General features: G+C 38.6%; 1 protein-coding gene across 26 annotated transcripts in view; it reads right to left on the bottom strand.

The window, feature by feature from the left end:
* RALGAPA2 (Ral GTPase activating protein catalytic subunit alpha 2) overlaps positions 1–16,003 on the bottom strand; it is a 412,816-nt gene that overhangs the window by 316,174 nt on the left and 80,639 nt on the right. For 9 of the 26 annotated variants that reach the window (XM_036244719.1, XM_036244718.1, XM_036244717.1 and 6 more), the window contains one exon: positions 983–1,066. The exons of the other annotated variants lie outside the window; for them this stretch is intronic. The gene's annotated coding sequence lies outside the window, so the exon portion shown is untranslated. The remainder of the gene's footprint in view (positions 1–982; positions 1,067–16,003) is intronic. 26 annotated transcript variants of the gene reach the window in all.

The following is a 16,003-nucleotide window of genomic DNA, read 5'->3' on the forward strand; positions in this document are numbered from 1 at the left end:
AATTCACAAAGATATTTCCACTCTAACTTCAACATTATGAATTTTTCATTTTAATTCAAAAAAGTTTCTCTCTATGTATCTTACCTGTTTGATTTTTAAACTCACACAAACTCTGATTACACCCACCCACATCTCTTTAACTCTACTGGTTGCTACTACATTGATTCATGTGAAAAAAGACTAAATGAATAAGTAAAATCTAATTAGTTGAACTGATTCTCCAAACTTCTAACTTCTATTGGCTAACATTTATCGTATTTTATAAATGTCCTGAAATGTAAGTCTTTTTATTTGTTAGGAGGCAGTAAGAACACCAAGGCTGGGGCTAGGATGAGAAGAGTGATGGTTCTGCACAAAACGTAAGGAGGCAACAAAAACTCAGTAATCAAAATAAATATTTTAATGAAATGGTTTTAAAAATCATAATTAATGCCAAAAGTCCATGATGAACAATATTAAAATTTTCTATAAGTATCAGTGTTGAGCTAAGCCATATTGGATCCTGGGGTAAAAGGTAAAATGTATACCACTACGTTTTTTCACTAGCTAATTTTTCCCAGAATGTTAAAATGTTGAAAAAATATTGAAAAATCAAAAACCTCAATATTAAAAAGTATTAAAACTAACACTAGTTTAAATATCTTATCTATACAACAGAATGTACTATAATTTTGCTTTCCTGGCTTTAATGGAAACAAATCCATCAGTATTTTCTAAATCTACTTTCTTGCATATCTCATTTTTATTTCAAAGAATTGCCATTCTTAATCATTTCTCCTGAGAAAGAAGTGACAATCTTTTTAAGGTTCTTTTTAAAGACCACAAGTTCACAAAGATAGTTCAAATCTAAATTTAACATTATAAAATCCGTTCTTAGTTTTAATTTTTAAGAAATTCCCTCCAGCCCGCCAGTATGGCAAATGAACAGGTCACAGGTTCAATTCCCTGTACTCTCCCCTAATTAGCATCTTGAAACACATACCCAATTTGGATCAGGTTCTTCATTTGTTACTGAGAAAGGGTCTTAGCCATGTGAGGGTTCCAAAATTCTTTTTTTTAAGTCTGCCTGAAATCATCAAAGGTACAAGAAATGTTTTCTACTTGAAACACTCACCTAGTACACTGAAAAAAAATTATTTTAGCCCTGGCTGGTTTTCCCAGGGGTTAGAACATCGGCCCAAAGACTGAAATGTTGCAGGTTCGATTCCTGGTCAAAGAAAGGCACGTACCTGGGTTGCAGGTTCAATCACTGGCCCCGGCTGGGGTCACACAGGAGGCAACCAATTGATATGTCTGTCTCACATCAATGTTTTTCTCTCTCTCTCCTCTTACTCCCTTCCACTCTATCGAAAAATCAATAGAAAAATATCCTTGGGTGAGAACTAAAAACAATAGTCAGTCAGGCTCAGTGATTGAGCATCTACCCATGTACCAGGAGGTCACCGGTTCAATTCCTGGTCAGGACACATGCCCAGGTTGTGGGCCCAATCCCCACTGCGGGGCATGCAGGAGGCAGCCAATCGATGTTCTCTCTCCTTGATGTTTCTCTCTCTCTCCTTCTCACTTCCTCTCTAATAATCAATAAAAGAAAAAAAAAATTTTTTTAAACAAAACAAAGTCTCTCTATATATCATGCCTCAAACCAATCAATAAGCAATGGCAGTATACTACCAGGAAAGGAGCAAAAACAGAGAGAATTACCCTCTGGGGTGCTGGTATCAAGGTCTCTATTGAAAGCTGCCAGTGGAGCAGAAACACAGAACCCTCTGGCACTATAATGTCTATAATAAACACAAGGGAGCAGCAGTCCATAGGATGAACTTGAAATGAACAAAAATGAACTCAAAATGAATCAAGGACATAAATGTGAAATAGGTAAGTATAAAAGTTCAAGAAGAACACACAGGAGGAAATCTTTGTGATCTTGGGTTAGGCAAAGATTCCTTAGACATGACATTTTAAAGCAGAATCTATAAGAGGAAAATTATTAAGTTGGACTTTATCAAAATTCAAATGTCTACTACTAAGAGAATAAAAAGACAAGCCAGACATGGGAAGACAATATTTCCTAGTCATGTATCTGACAAAATACTTAAATCCAGAATAAAGAACTTTCAAATTTTAATATTAAGAAAACAACTCAATTTAAAAAATGAGCAATACTGCCCTGGCCGGTTTGGCTCAGCGGTTAGAGCGTCGGCCTGCGGTCCTAAGAGACCCGGGTTCGGTTCCCGCTAAGGGCGCGTATCTCGGTTGCAGTTTGTCCCCGGCCCTGGTCGGTTGTGCGGGTGGCAGCCACTCGATGTGTTCCTTTCACGTCGATGTTTCTCTCTCTCTCTCTGTTCCTCTCTCTCCCTCCCACTCTACCTGAACAAAAAGATGGAAAATGTCCTCGGGTGAGGATTAAAAAAAAATGAGCAATACCACTGAACACATACTTCACCACACACTGATGTAAGCAAATAGCACATGAAAAGATGCTCAAGATCATTAGTTGAATATATACCTTTATAAGATTCAGCCATTCTATTTTCAAGAGATAGGAAAGCACATGCCGACAAAGACTTGTACACAAGTGTTTACACACATACATAAGCTTTATTTGTAGCCAAGTACTAGAAACAACCCAAATGTTTATCAACAAGTAAACAGATAAACAACCGAGGTATAACCATACAACATAGTAGTCACAAAATAATTATACTAAGTGAAAAAAGCCAAAAAAATGAGTACACACTGCATGATTCTAGAAGACTCTAGAAAAATCAAACTAATCTATAGTGACAAAAAGCAAATCAGTGGTTGCCTGGGACTGGGGGTAAGGTGGAGAAGAGTGGTAAATGATCATGAGAAAACTTTTGGGAATAATGGCTATGTTCATTATCTTGATGATAGTAACGGTTTCACTGGTATGATACCTATGTTAAAACTTATCAAAATGTACATTTTAAATATGTACGGTTTATTGTATGTCAATTATACTCCAAAGAAAAATCTGTTAATTTTAAGAAAGATAAAATGGAGCAAGTAACATAGAGGTGACTGAGTGAAAATATCAGGAGACTTAAGGTTATGGTCAGATAGAAGAGGTCTACATGATGAAAATGGGCCAGAAGATAAAGTAAGGAAACCACAGAGGGTGAAGGGATAAAGCGGCTGCTGAGTAACTTGCCTTAAAGAAAAAGGACTGGGCCCTGGCTAGTTTGCCTCAGCGGTTAGAGCGTCAGCCTGTGGTCTGGAGAGACCTGGGTTCAGTTCTCGCTAGGGACATGTTTCTCTCACATCGATGTTTCTCTCTCTCTCTCTCTCTCTCTCTCTCTCTCTCTCTCTCTTTCCCACTTCTTCTCACTCTAAAAATCAGTAAAAACACATCCTCAGGTGAGGATTAAAAAAAAAAAAAGCAAAAGGACTGGGAGAACACAAAGGCATTTAAAGGGGGGGGGGGCAAGTGAGCAGGAGATCAGAAGACATAGCAGCAATAAGGAAGGAGAAGGTGGCATAGCAAGGGAAAGAGGTTTCCACAGAAGAGGCAGTGGATGATGCCTAGAATTGGTCTTGGAGATAAAACACACCATGATTTCACCTGCATACCCCTGAGGAAGACAGAGTAGCCTCAGAGAAAAGGAGGTTTCAGGTAGCCAAGGAGGTGAATGAAAGAGGCTAAAGCAGTATGGCTGTTGCTTAACCCAAAAAGAGGAATTCCAGAGGCAAGATCACAAAGTGGAAAGAAGGGGAAGAGATGCAAAGCACTGATGGTGCAAGCACTCCAAAGAGGACCCTCAGAGGACACCGAGTAAGCTGAGGAGGCACTAAACCCAGTCACCCTTGGTGGACATGGAGGCATGCAGGGTCCCTGGATTTAGCTCAATCGGGCTGTGATGCATATCTAAAAGAGTCTTAGTGTGAAGGGCATGGGAAGAGCCTGCTGCTTTGAAAAGTGTGAGCTGTGGTTTGGCCTGACTGTCAAACTCAGGCTCCTGAGGAGAGTTAGAGATCAGTTAGCCCTAGAAACTTTGAGAAATGAAGCTGTTCAGAGGTTGTGTTCCTATCCCAAGCAATATGAGGCCAATGGGTAGCCCAAGATATAAAGCCAAGGACACCTTAAAATGTCATAAACAAATCTGCAGTTTAGTTATGCAATTGGTATTTATAATATGTATAAGTAGAACCTAATTGAGCAAACTAGATTCAATTATGACTCATCTAAAACACATATGAGGTATTGTACATGTGTGAATTTTCCACTAGTTGAGTCAACTCCTTTAAGTCAAGGTTACTTATTTTTAACATTTTTTATATAAAACATCTCTAGCATAAAATATATCCTTCCACCCACTTAGTAAACATTTATTGAGTATAGGCACAGTACTGTACACTGAATGGGATAGGAAATCTTCTCTCTAGAGGCTCAATGGCAGTATAGTCATCCCTCGCCACTTCATGCTTCAACTTTCGCGGCTTCACTCTATCACGGTTTTTTCAAATACTATACTACTGTATTATATTTGAAAAAACCGTGATAGAAGTCGCAAAAGTCAAAGCGCAAAGTGGCGAGGGACGACTGTATAGTAAATAAAAAATCCTACTTCGCGGAAATTCACTTATCGTGGTAGAGTCTGGAATTGATTAACCACGATAAATGAGGGTCGACTGCAAACTGTCTTACAGCAAATACACATATAACTTGAGTCCCGTACTGATGACATGAGAGCACATGAAGGGGTACCTCAGCTTGCCCTTGCACCAAATATCCCTGGTTTGCTGATGTGCCATTCTCCATCAGCTCCTCACTCCATATAAGTTCCATTATTTCACAGAGATAAAGCTTCAAGTGGCCACCTTTATCCACTGTGGTTTACTGGCCTAAAACTGATTTCAGGAAAAATTTGATGAACAATTCTTTTCCATTTGTAATCAGTAATGAAAATTTACAAATAGCTGAATAGCAGATAAACACCAGGGTTGATGAGGGTTGTGTCAGTAAGTTACTTCCTAATCTTCTTATTCTCTAAACATGACTTGAAGGAATATCTCTAAATGTCTGGAATAATGACCCAGTGTTCATTACACACTGCAAAACTTAAGAGTTCAAAGAGACTTCCTCATTCAATGATTTATAGCAAGGAACCAGCCGTCAAAACCATAAATAAAGGCCCTGGCTGGTTTGGCTCAGCGGTTAGAGCGTCGGCCTGCGGTCCCGAGAGACCCGGGTTCGGTTCCCGCTAAGGGCATGTACCTCGGTTGCAGTTTGTCCCCGGCCCTGGTTGGTCGTGCGGGTGGCAGCCACTCGATGTGTCCCTTCACGTCAATGTTTCTCTCTCTCTCTCTTCCTCTCTCTCCCTCCCACTCTATCTGAACAAAAAATGTCCTCGGGTGAGGATAAAAAAAAAAACAAAAAAAAAAAACATAAATAATGAGAAATGTGCAGACTATTTTTCCCTTCTAAAAAGAGTTTTAAGAGAAAGAGAATGTCTCTCTTCGCTTCAGACAAAACAAGATGAGGTGATAAGAAACAGACTTCAAATACTGTGGCAGATGATGTTATTATAAATTACTTTCTTCCTTCTCAGGATAAAAACATGGCTTTTAAGACTTGCAGAATATAGAAGTTGCTTATTTTAAGTTTCTATGCTTAGTAACTTTGTCACTTGCAGTGTGAGACAGGAAGCATAATGAATCAGTGGTATGTAAAACAAGCTTTAAGCTTCTAAAAATGTTTCCGAGTACCTTGGCCACTACCAGCTGCAATAACATTTTAAAAGTTTATAGCTACCGCCCTGGCCAGTGTGGCTCAGTTGACTGGGCATCGCCCTGTGTACCAGAAGGTTGCTGGTTTGATTCCTAGTCAGGACACATGCTCACATTGCGGACTCAATCCCAGGCAGGGGGCAGCCAATCGATACTTTGCTGTCACGTCAATATTTTTTTTTATTTTCTCTCTCTCTTTCTCTCCCTCTCCCTCTCCCTTCCTCTCTCCCTAAAAATCAATAAAAAAATACATTTTTAAAAAAAGTTTATAGATACCTATCCAAGATATGTATAGAACATGGAAAGAAAGTGGAAATTGCACTCACCTCTTCCCATGACCACATCAAAATTACAACTAAATTATAGAACAATCAACCTAGGTAACTATCTGGACACTAGCTGAACAGAAGTCTTATAACTAAGGATATAGGAAAGAAGCCACATTAAGACTGGAAGCGGAGTCATGAAACTGGCTGGCCCTGAACCCATGTGCAGCCGTTGAGAATCCGCAGGGATATCTCAGCTACAAAGATTCCCCTCACCTCCCTGAGGAGCGTGGAGTCTCTATTCCATACGGGACTCCCTAGCCCAAAGCACCAGTGCCAGGAAGAGGAAGATCTGGTAGTGAAATTCAGTGGGAATTCCATCTGCCCAGGTGACAGGCAAGGTTGCTGGAAACCCAGGCATCCTCTTAAAATGACAGTGTGCAAATCTCACTCACAGGCGCTCACCCTGGGCTCTAGTTAAGGGAAGACCGCTCAGAGGTTGCCAAAGTCATACAGAAAGAGGCTGAGTTGTGTGGGTTGAGGTAAGAACTAGAGAAACAGTTGCCAATGTCCCTGTGTTGAGACCCTCTCCTGCACTGCCCACAGAAGCCATCTTTCCTGGGTACAGCACTCTCCCCACGGAACATCAGCCTAGGAAACTGCACTGGCCCCACCCTGATGACTCCCAGAGGCCAAGCTCTACCCAACTCCCACACCGCTGTGGGCTCTGCCAGCAGCAGAGTCCATGTTGCAGTCTTTCTTAACAAAACTCTCAAAGTATTCTGGGCCAGCTCTGGACATGCCAGTAATGCAGAAAAGAGACTGAGTTGTGCAGCTATAGGGCAAGGGTAGTTTTCCATGTTTGCCCTACTGGTGCTACCTTTCCTGTGTCAGGCCCACCCTGCCCCCACACAGCATCAGCCTAGGGAGCTACACTAGCTCTACCCTGGCAACATCCTGAGATGCCACCCTGCCAAGTTCACACACCACTGTAGGCTCTGTCGAGGTGACCAGCATGGGTCCATGTTAAAATATTTCAGTCAGTTCCAAGCATGCTCAATGGGTGTTGGAGACAAACAGGGAGAGGCTCAGTTGGGCACCTTTAGGGCAGGGGCCATCTTTTTGCACAATGGATGAGTGCCACCATTCCTTTGCTGGGTCCTCCCTTCCCACAGTCAAATCCTAATCTGCTTTAGCCTAATGAACTCTATTGGCCCCACCCTGAAGACAATCTGAGACCATGCCCCAACACAAAAGTCCCCAGGTCCCAGGCAGGTGGTGGCTAGCCTCAGTGTACCACGAGTGGCCTCAGAACTGGCACTGGTACCCAGACTGAATATGTATTAACCTGGTAAAACCACTCGTCTTTACCTGGTGACTCCCTGAGAAGCTACTTCATACAATTCATGTATCCTCCAAGGCTCTTTCAGTGGCTCAGCCTAATGTGTAGCCAGTAGGCAGTGGCGAGTCTCAGGGTGCCTTGGGACTTTTGCTTACTGGCCCAAGGCCTGGTAATAGTAGCAACTGGCCTCAGTACACAGCTTGGCCTCTCACATGCACATTCAGGCCCAGCGCAGGCAGCTAACAACTGTGGATCACTTTGCAGCTTCTAACACATGGCCCAGGGCTGGTCACCGGCAGCATGTGACATTAACCTGCACTGGAGTAGTCCAAAGCAGAACCCAATTACCTCCATAAATAGCACACCCAAAGGGAGGTCTTATAGGCACCAGATCCTGCTTCATGGGTTTGGGCCTCACACAGCAGCTCTTACACTATAGTCATGGCTTATCCTCACAGCAAGCCAGCCTGAGGGTTAACCCCCACCCATCAATGTGCCAACAGTAATCAAGGTTCAACTACAACAGAAGGGCTCACATAACCAATACAAAGGACACAGCTAAAGTACCCAAATCAAGTAATCAGGGAAACTACACCACTGGTCCCCACAGGACATCTAATAAAAAGGCCACCCTATCAACACTAGGAGAGTAACAGATTTACATAATACAAAGAAATAAACACACAGAGGTAGCCAAAATGGGGAGACAAAGAAACCAAGAACAGGAGAAATCTACAGAAAAAGGAACTAAATTAAATGGAGGCAATCAATCTACCAGATAGAGAGTTCAAAACAAGGATTATAAGGATATTCAAGGAACTGGGTGAGAACTTCAACAGCATCAAAACAAAAAGAAAAAACATAGAAACAATTTTTAAAAACTGTCAGAAATGAAGAATACACTAGAAGAATTCATCAACAGATCAGATAAAACAGATGATTTAGTAATTTGGAAAACAAGGTAGTAAAAAACACCCAATCAGAGCATCAAAAAAATAAATAAATAAATAAAAAGGAGTGGAATAGATTAAGAGATTAAGGGACCTCTGGGACAAAATCAAACATAACAACATCTGCAATTTAGGGGTGCTAGATGGAGAAGAGAGAGCAATGGCTTGAGAAACTATTTAAAGAAACAATGACTGAAAACTTCCCTAACCTGGTGAAGGAAAAAGACACACTAGTTCAGGAAGCAGAGAGTCCAAACAAATTGAACCCAAAGAGGCCCCACACCAAGACACACAGTAATTAAAATGGCAAAGGTTAAGACGAAGAAAGAATCTTAAATGCAGCATGAAAAAGACAATTAGCTATCTACAAGGGAACTCCCATTAGACTGTCAACTGATTTCTCAACACAAACTGCAGGCCAGAGGGACTGCCACAAAATATTCAAAGTGACGAAAAGCAAGGACCTACATCCAAGATTACTCTACCCAACAAGGCTATCATTTAAAATTGAAAGAAAGATAAAGAGCTTTACGTGAAAGAAAAAGCTAAAGAATTTTATCACCACCAAACAATATTATAAGAAATGTTAAAAGGACTTCGTGAAGAAGAACACAAATATGTACAATAGTTAAAGGTACTTCTTTAAGAAGAAGCAGCAGCAGCAGAAAAAAAAAAGGGTAACACAAATATGTACAATAAAAGAGCAATAAATACTTACCTATTAATAATCACTTTAAATATAAATGGTTTAAATGTTCCAGTCTAAAAACATAGTATAGCTGAATGGATAAAAAAACCAAGACCCATATACATACTGTCTACAAGAGACCCATTTTAGACCTAAAGACACATGCAGACTGAAAGTAAAAAGATGGAAAAATATATTTCACACAAATAGCAATTTTTGAAAAGGTGAAGTAGAATATTTACATCCAATAAAATACACATTAAAACAAAGGCTATAATAAGAAACAAAGAAGGACATTACATAATGATAAAGGGATCAATCCAACAACAGGATATATAACCTTTGTAAACATTTATGCACCCAACCTAAAAGCACCTAAATATATAAAGCAAAGATAGGTGGACATAAAGGGAGAGATTAACAGTATACAGTCAATCACACTAGGGGACTTTCACACCCAACTGACATCAGTGAATAGATCTTCCAGACAGAAAATCAACACAGAAATGAGGAGATAAAGGCAGGGTAGACAGTGAGGGACTGGGCCACATGAAGGGAAGGCTGAGACACGGGGGAAATTTGAGATGACTTGGAGCTCAGCACGCAGGCAGGCAACTCAGTACACAGTATATCTGGTGGTTTATCCGAACTCTGTATCTCAAAATAAAACTAAAATCAACATGGGCATTGTGCTCCCAAGGCCAGAAACTCCCAGCCTCCATTTATAGAAATGCAAATTAGAAGCTCCTAGAAGGAGCACAGGTCAATTACATAACACACACACACACACACACACACACACACACAGAAAGAGAAAGGCTGGTTTCAAGTAAGGCAACAGGATTGCTGAATGAGTTCTGTGAAACTATAGAGTATGCTCCTATTGCAGAAAGCCAGGTCACCTTAAAAAGGATTATAGAAAACCAAAATTGGATCTAGAAAAGAAACCAAAAGCAAGCATAGGGTTGTTCCAAGGGTTCCTCCTCACTAATAGTCTCGGAGAAGATGAAATGATTAAAAAAGGAAAGCCACTAAGGCCCCTATAGATGACCTAGGGCTGAACCCAGTTAGATGGGAAACATAAGCTTTAAAATGTATGGATGTTTCTAAGGCAGAATTCCTTGAAAGGACCAAGCAGAGGCTAGCAAGACATATATCTACCCCTAGACAACAAAACCCCACCAGCAACCCACTTGGATTCCCTCCCCACAGCAGGGAATCTGTCTATCTTTCAAATAAACTTTCCTATCACTTACTCTTGGTCCGTGAACTCATTCTTCAATTTCGCAAGTCAACAAACCCAATCACCACTGCCTAGTTTCAGAAGCAAGTGGCCTCAACTGACACATGAGACCAGAGGCATTAAATTGATACTGTCAGAGCATTTCATCCCAAAGCAGCATGATATACATTCTTTTCAGATGCACATGTAACATTTTCAAGGACAGACCACATATGAGGTCACCAAAGAAGTCTCAATAACTTTTAGAAGAATGAAATATCAAACATCTTCTACGACCATAATGGTATGAAACTAGAAATCAATTATAAAAACAAAACAAAACTGCAAAACCCACAAACATATAGAGACTAACATGGTACTAAGTACTGAATGAGATCACAGAAGAAATAAGACAACTATCTTGAGCCAAATAAAAATAAAAACACAATGACTCAAAATCTATGGAACACAGAGAAAGCAGTCCTAAGACAGAAATTCACTGAATACAGACCTACCTTAAGAAACAAAATAAATCTCAAGTAAACAATGTAACCTTACACCTAAAGAAACTAGAAAAAGAACAACAAACAAATCCCAAGGTGAGTACAAGGAAGGGAATAATAAAGATCAGAGCAGAAATAAACAAATATATTCTACAAAAAAATTTAAAAGATCAATGTAATTAAAATCTTGTTCTCTGAAAAGATAAATAGGATTAATAAACCTTTAAACAGCCCTGGCTGGTTTGGCTCAGTCGTTAGAGCACTGACCCTCAGACCAAAGAGTCATGGGTTTGATTCTGGTCAGGGGCACATGCCTTGGTTGCAATTCAATCCCTGGCCCTGATTGGGGTTGTGTCGGAGACATCCAATCAATGTGTCTCTCTAACATTGATATTTCTCCCTCCCTTTCTCTCTCTCTCCCTCCCTCCCACTCTATCTGAAAATTAATGGAAAAATATCCTAGGGTGAGGATTAAAATATAATAATAAAAATAAAAATAAAATAAATGAACCTTTAAACAAACTAATCAAGAAAAAAATGAAAAAGAACCCAAATAGATAAAATCGGAAATAAAAAGTGACAGCTGACACCATAGAAATACAAAGGATTATAAGAAAATATACAAACAACTATATGCCATTAAAATGGACAATCTGGAAGAAATTCCTAGAAAGAAAATCTTCTAAAACTGAATAAAGAAGAAAAAAAAAAAATCTGAACAAACCAATTTCAGCCAATGAAATCAAAGCAGTAATTAAAAAACTCCCAACAATCAAAAGTCCTGGACTAGATGGCTTCACAGGTGAATTTTACAAAACATTCAAAAGAGAATTAATACCTATCCTCAAACTATTCCAAAAAATTCAAGAGGAAGAAAGACTCCCAAGTTTATTTTACAAAGTCAGTATTATCCTAATTCCAAAATTAGATAAAGACACTACAAAGAAAGAAAATTATAGGCCAATATCCCTGATGAACATTAATGCAAAAATTCTCAACAAAATATCACCCCAAGCCAGTTTTGTTCAGTGGTTAGAGCATCGGCCTGTGGACCAGAGAGTCTCAGGTTCAGTTCCCACTAAGGGCACATACTTTGGCTGCAGTTTGTCCCTGGCCCCAGTTGGGGTCGTGTGGGTGGCGACCACTCAATGAGTCTTTCTCACTTTGATGTTTCTCTCTCTCTCTTCCTCCCTCTCTCCCTCCCATTCTATCTGAAGACAAATGCAAAAATCAAAAATGTCCTCAGGTGAGGATAAAAAAAAAAATGTCAGCAAACCAAATTCAGAATACATTAAAAAGATTATACAAAATGATCAAACAGGGTTTATTCCTGAAATGCAAAGTTGGTTCAATATCCATAAATCAATTAACATGATATACCACATAAACAAAATGAAGGATGAAAATCATGTGATCATATCAACGGATGCAGAAAAAGCAATTGACAAAATCCAGTACACATTTATAATAAACACTCTCAACAAATGAGAAAAGAGAAAGCATACCTCAGCATAATAAAGGCCATATATAACACACCCACAGCTAACATCATACTCAGTGGGGAAAAACTGAAGTGTTTCCCCTAGATCAGGAACAAGACAGGGATGGTTCACTTTCACCAGTCTTATGCAACATAGGATTAGAACTCCTAGCCACAGCAATCACACAAGAAGAAATAAAAGGCATCCAAAGTGGAAAGAAAGAAGTAAAACTACCTTTACTTGAAGATGACATACAAATACAGAGAACCCTAAAGATTCCAAAAATTACTAGAACTGACAAAGAAATTCAATAAAGTAGCAGGATATAAAGTAAAAATTCAGAAATAGGTTGATTTTTATACATCAATAATGAACTTTCAGAAAGAAAAATTAAGAAACAATCCCATTTAAAATAGCAGCCAAAAAAAAAAATCAAAAAAACATACAAATAAATTCAACTAAGGAGGTAAAAGACCTGTACTCAAAAAATGATGACACTGAAGAAAAAAATCGAAGGTACAAATAACAGAAGCATATACCGTATTCATGCATAGGAAGAATTAACATCATTAAAATATCCAAATGAATCTATACATTCAATGCAATTCCTATGAAAATACCAATGGCATTTTCCACATAACTAGAACAAATAATCCAAAATTTTTTAGAAAAGACCCTGAACAGTCACATCAATCTTGAGAAAGAACAAAGGTATCATGCTACCTGGTATCAAATTATACAAGGCTATAGTAATCAAAACAACATAATACTGGCATAAAAACAAACACAGATCAATGGAACAGAACAGAGCCCAGATATAAACTAAAAAAAAAGGTCAATTAATATATGACAAAGGAGGCAAGAACACGCAATGAGATAAAGACAGACTATTCAATAAAGAGTGTTGAAAAAATTGAACAGATACATGCAAAAAAATGAAACTAGACCACCTTCTTACACCGTAAACCAAACTAAATTCTAAATGGATTAAAAATTTAAATGTAAGGCTCAAAACCATAAAACTCCTAGAAGAAAACATAGTTAATAAAATCTTTGATATTTCTCTTAGCAATATTTTTTCTGATATATCTTCTCGGGTAAGGAAAACAAAATACAAATAAATAAATGAGGCTACATCAAACTAAAAATGTTATGTACAACAAAGGAAATCATCAACAAACCCTAAAAGCAACCTACCAATTGGAAGAAGTAATTTGCCAATGAAATACCCGATAAGAGGTTAATATCCAAAATTTATAAAGAACTTACACAATTCAACACCAAAAAAACCCCAAACAATCCAATTAAAAATTGAGCAGGCCCGGCCAGTGTGACTCACTGGTAGAGCGTTGACCCATGCACCAAGAGGTCTCTGGTTCGATTCCCAGTCAGGGCACATGCCCAGATCGAGGGCCAAATCCCCAGTGGGCCATGCAGGAGGTGGCCAATCAATGTTCTCTCCAATTGATGTTTCTATTTCTCTCTCCCTCTCCCTTCCTCTCTAAAAAAAGAATCAATAAAAAAAAATTTTTTTTTTTTTTTTTTAATGAGCAGAAGCCCTGAACAGACCCTCCTCCAAAGAGGACATGCAGATGGCCAATAGATACATAAAAAGATGCTCAACATCATTAGTCATCAGAGGAACAGAAACTAAAACCACAATGAGATATCACTCACATCTGTCAGAATGGCTATCATTAATAAATTAACACTCACACCTGTCAGAATGGCTATCATTAATAAATCAACCAACAAGTGTTGGCAAGGATGTGGAGAAAAGAGAACCCTAGTGCACTATTGGTGGAAATGCAGATTTCTACAGCCAGTATGTAAAACATTATGGAGATTCCTCAACAAATTAAAAATGAAACTGTCCTATGACCCAGCGATTCTACTTCTGGGTATATACCTGAAGAAACCCTAAACACTAATTCAAAAAGATACATGCACCCCTATGTTCACTGTAGTGTTATTTACAACAGCCAAGATATGGAAAGACCCTAGTGCCCATCAACAGACGAATGGATATAAAAATTGTGATACATGTATTCAATAGAATATTACTCAGTAATAAAAAGGAATGAAATCACACCATTTGCAACAGTATGCTAAGTGAAATAAGCCAGACAAAGACAAATACCATATGCAGAATCTAAAGAACAAAATATATGAGCAAAAAAACCCCAGAAATATACTCATAGATGCAGAGAATAAACTGATGGTTGCCAGAGTGGAGGGAATTTAGAGAACTGGGTAAAAAAGGTAAAGGGATTAAGAAGTACAAAATAGTAGTTATATAATAGTCACAGGATTGTAAAATATGGCATTAGGAATATAGTCAATAGTATCCCGAGTACTTGAAATACTGGGTGGGTCACTTTGTTTTTTCTTGTTGTTTCTCTTTCAAAGAAGTAGGTGAGAAGAGGCCCAGTAAGCTTTTATTTTTCTTGGATCTTCATTTTAATGTTATAAAAACTCATCTTAATGTGCTAGAAAATTAGTGTTTTCTTAATTCAAACATTATGTTCATAAATTCCAAGACATGTTTAAATCATTCCTAAACAGGCCAAATAGCCTAGTTTTTACATATCCCACTAACCACGAACTTACCTAACAAAGGCTATCAACACTGATTTGGTATAACAAGCAGTGGCATGTCTTTAAAATAATGCTTAATATGAAAGAAGTATGATTGTTGATAAATTGTTAAGCTGCATTTTTCCTTTTTTTCTTTTTAAATGTATCCTTATTATTAAATGTATTACAGATGTCCCTCCTTTTTTCCCCTCTAACCCCCTCCTCCCCACTCCTGCCCCTCTACTGTCTTCCCCACACTATTGTCTGCGTCTACTGGTTATGTATAAATGTATTTAAGTTCTTTGGTTTCTCTTTTCCTGACCCACCTCCCCCCTTTTCTTTGAGGTTTGTCAGTCTAACAACCAATGTGTACTTCTTAATCTCTTCATCTTTGTCACCCATTTTCCCAACCCCCTCCCATCTGGTGACCAACAAAAAGTTCTCTGTATCTGAGTCTGTTTCTGTTCTGCTTGCTCATTTGTTTATAGATTCAATTGTTGATAGATATGTATTTATTGCCATTTTATTGTTCATATTTTTTTATCTTCTTCTTGTTCTTCAAGAAGACCCGTCAACATTTCACATAATATTGGTTTGGTGGTGATGAACTCCTTTAGCCTTTTCTTGTCTGGGAAACTCTTTATATGTCCATGAATTCTAAATGATAGCTTTGCAGGATAGAGTTATCTTGGTTATAGGTCCTTGCTTGCCATCACTTTAAATATTTCTTGCCACTCCCTCCTGGCCTGCAAAGTTTCTTTTGAGAAATCAACTGACAGTCTTATGGGAGCTCCCTTGCAGGTAACTAACTGCTTTTAAAATTCTCTCTTTGACATTAACCTTTTGCACTTTAAGTATGATGTGTCTTGGTGTGGGACTCTTTGGGTTCATCTTGTTTGAGACTCTCTGTGCTTCCTGGACTTGCATGTCTGTTTCCTTTACCCAGTTAGGGAAGTTTTCTGTCATTATTTTTTCAAATAGGATTTCAGTTTCTTGCTCTGTCTGTTCTCCTTCTGGTACTCCAATGATGTGAATGCTGATATGCTTGAAACTGTCCAACAGGCTCCTTATACTAGCCTCAATTTTTTGGATTCTTTTTTCTTTTTGCTGTCCTGATTTGGTGTTTTTTGCTTCCTCGTATTCTAAAGTGATGGTTTGATTCTTGGCTTTACCTACTCTACTATTGATTCCCTGTAAATAATTCTTTATTTCAGTTAGTGCATCCT

This window comes from Molossus molossus, unplaced genomic scaffold (assembly GCF_014108415.1).
Source record: "Molossus molossus isolate mMolMol1 unplaced genomic scaffold, mMolMol1.p scaffold_m16_p_6, whole genome shotgun sequence".
In the NCBI taxonomy this organism is placed as follows: Eukaryota; Metazoa; Chordata; class Mammalia; order Chiroptera; family Molossidae; genus Molossus; species Molossus molossus.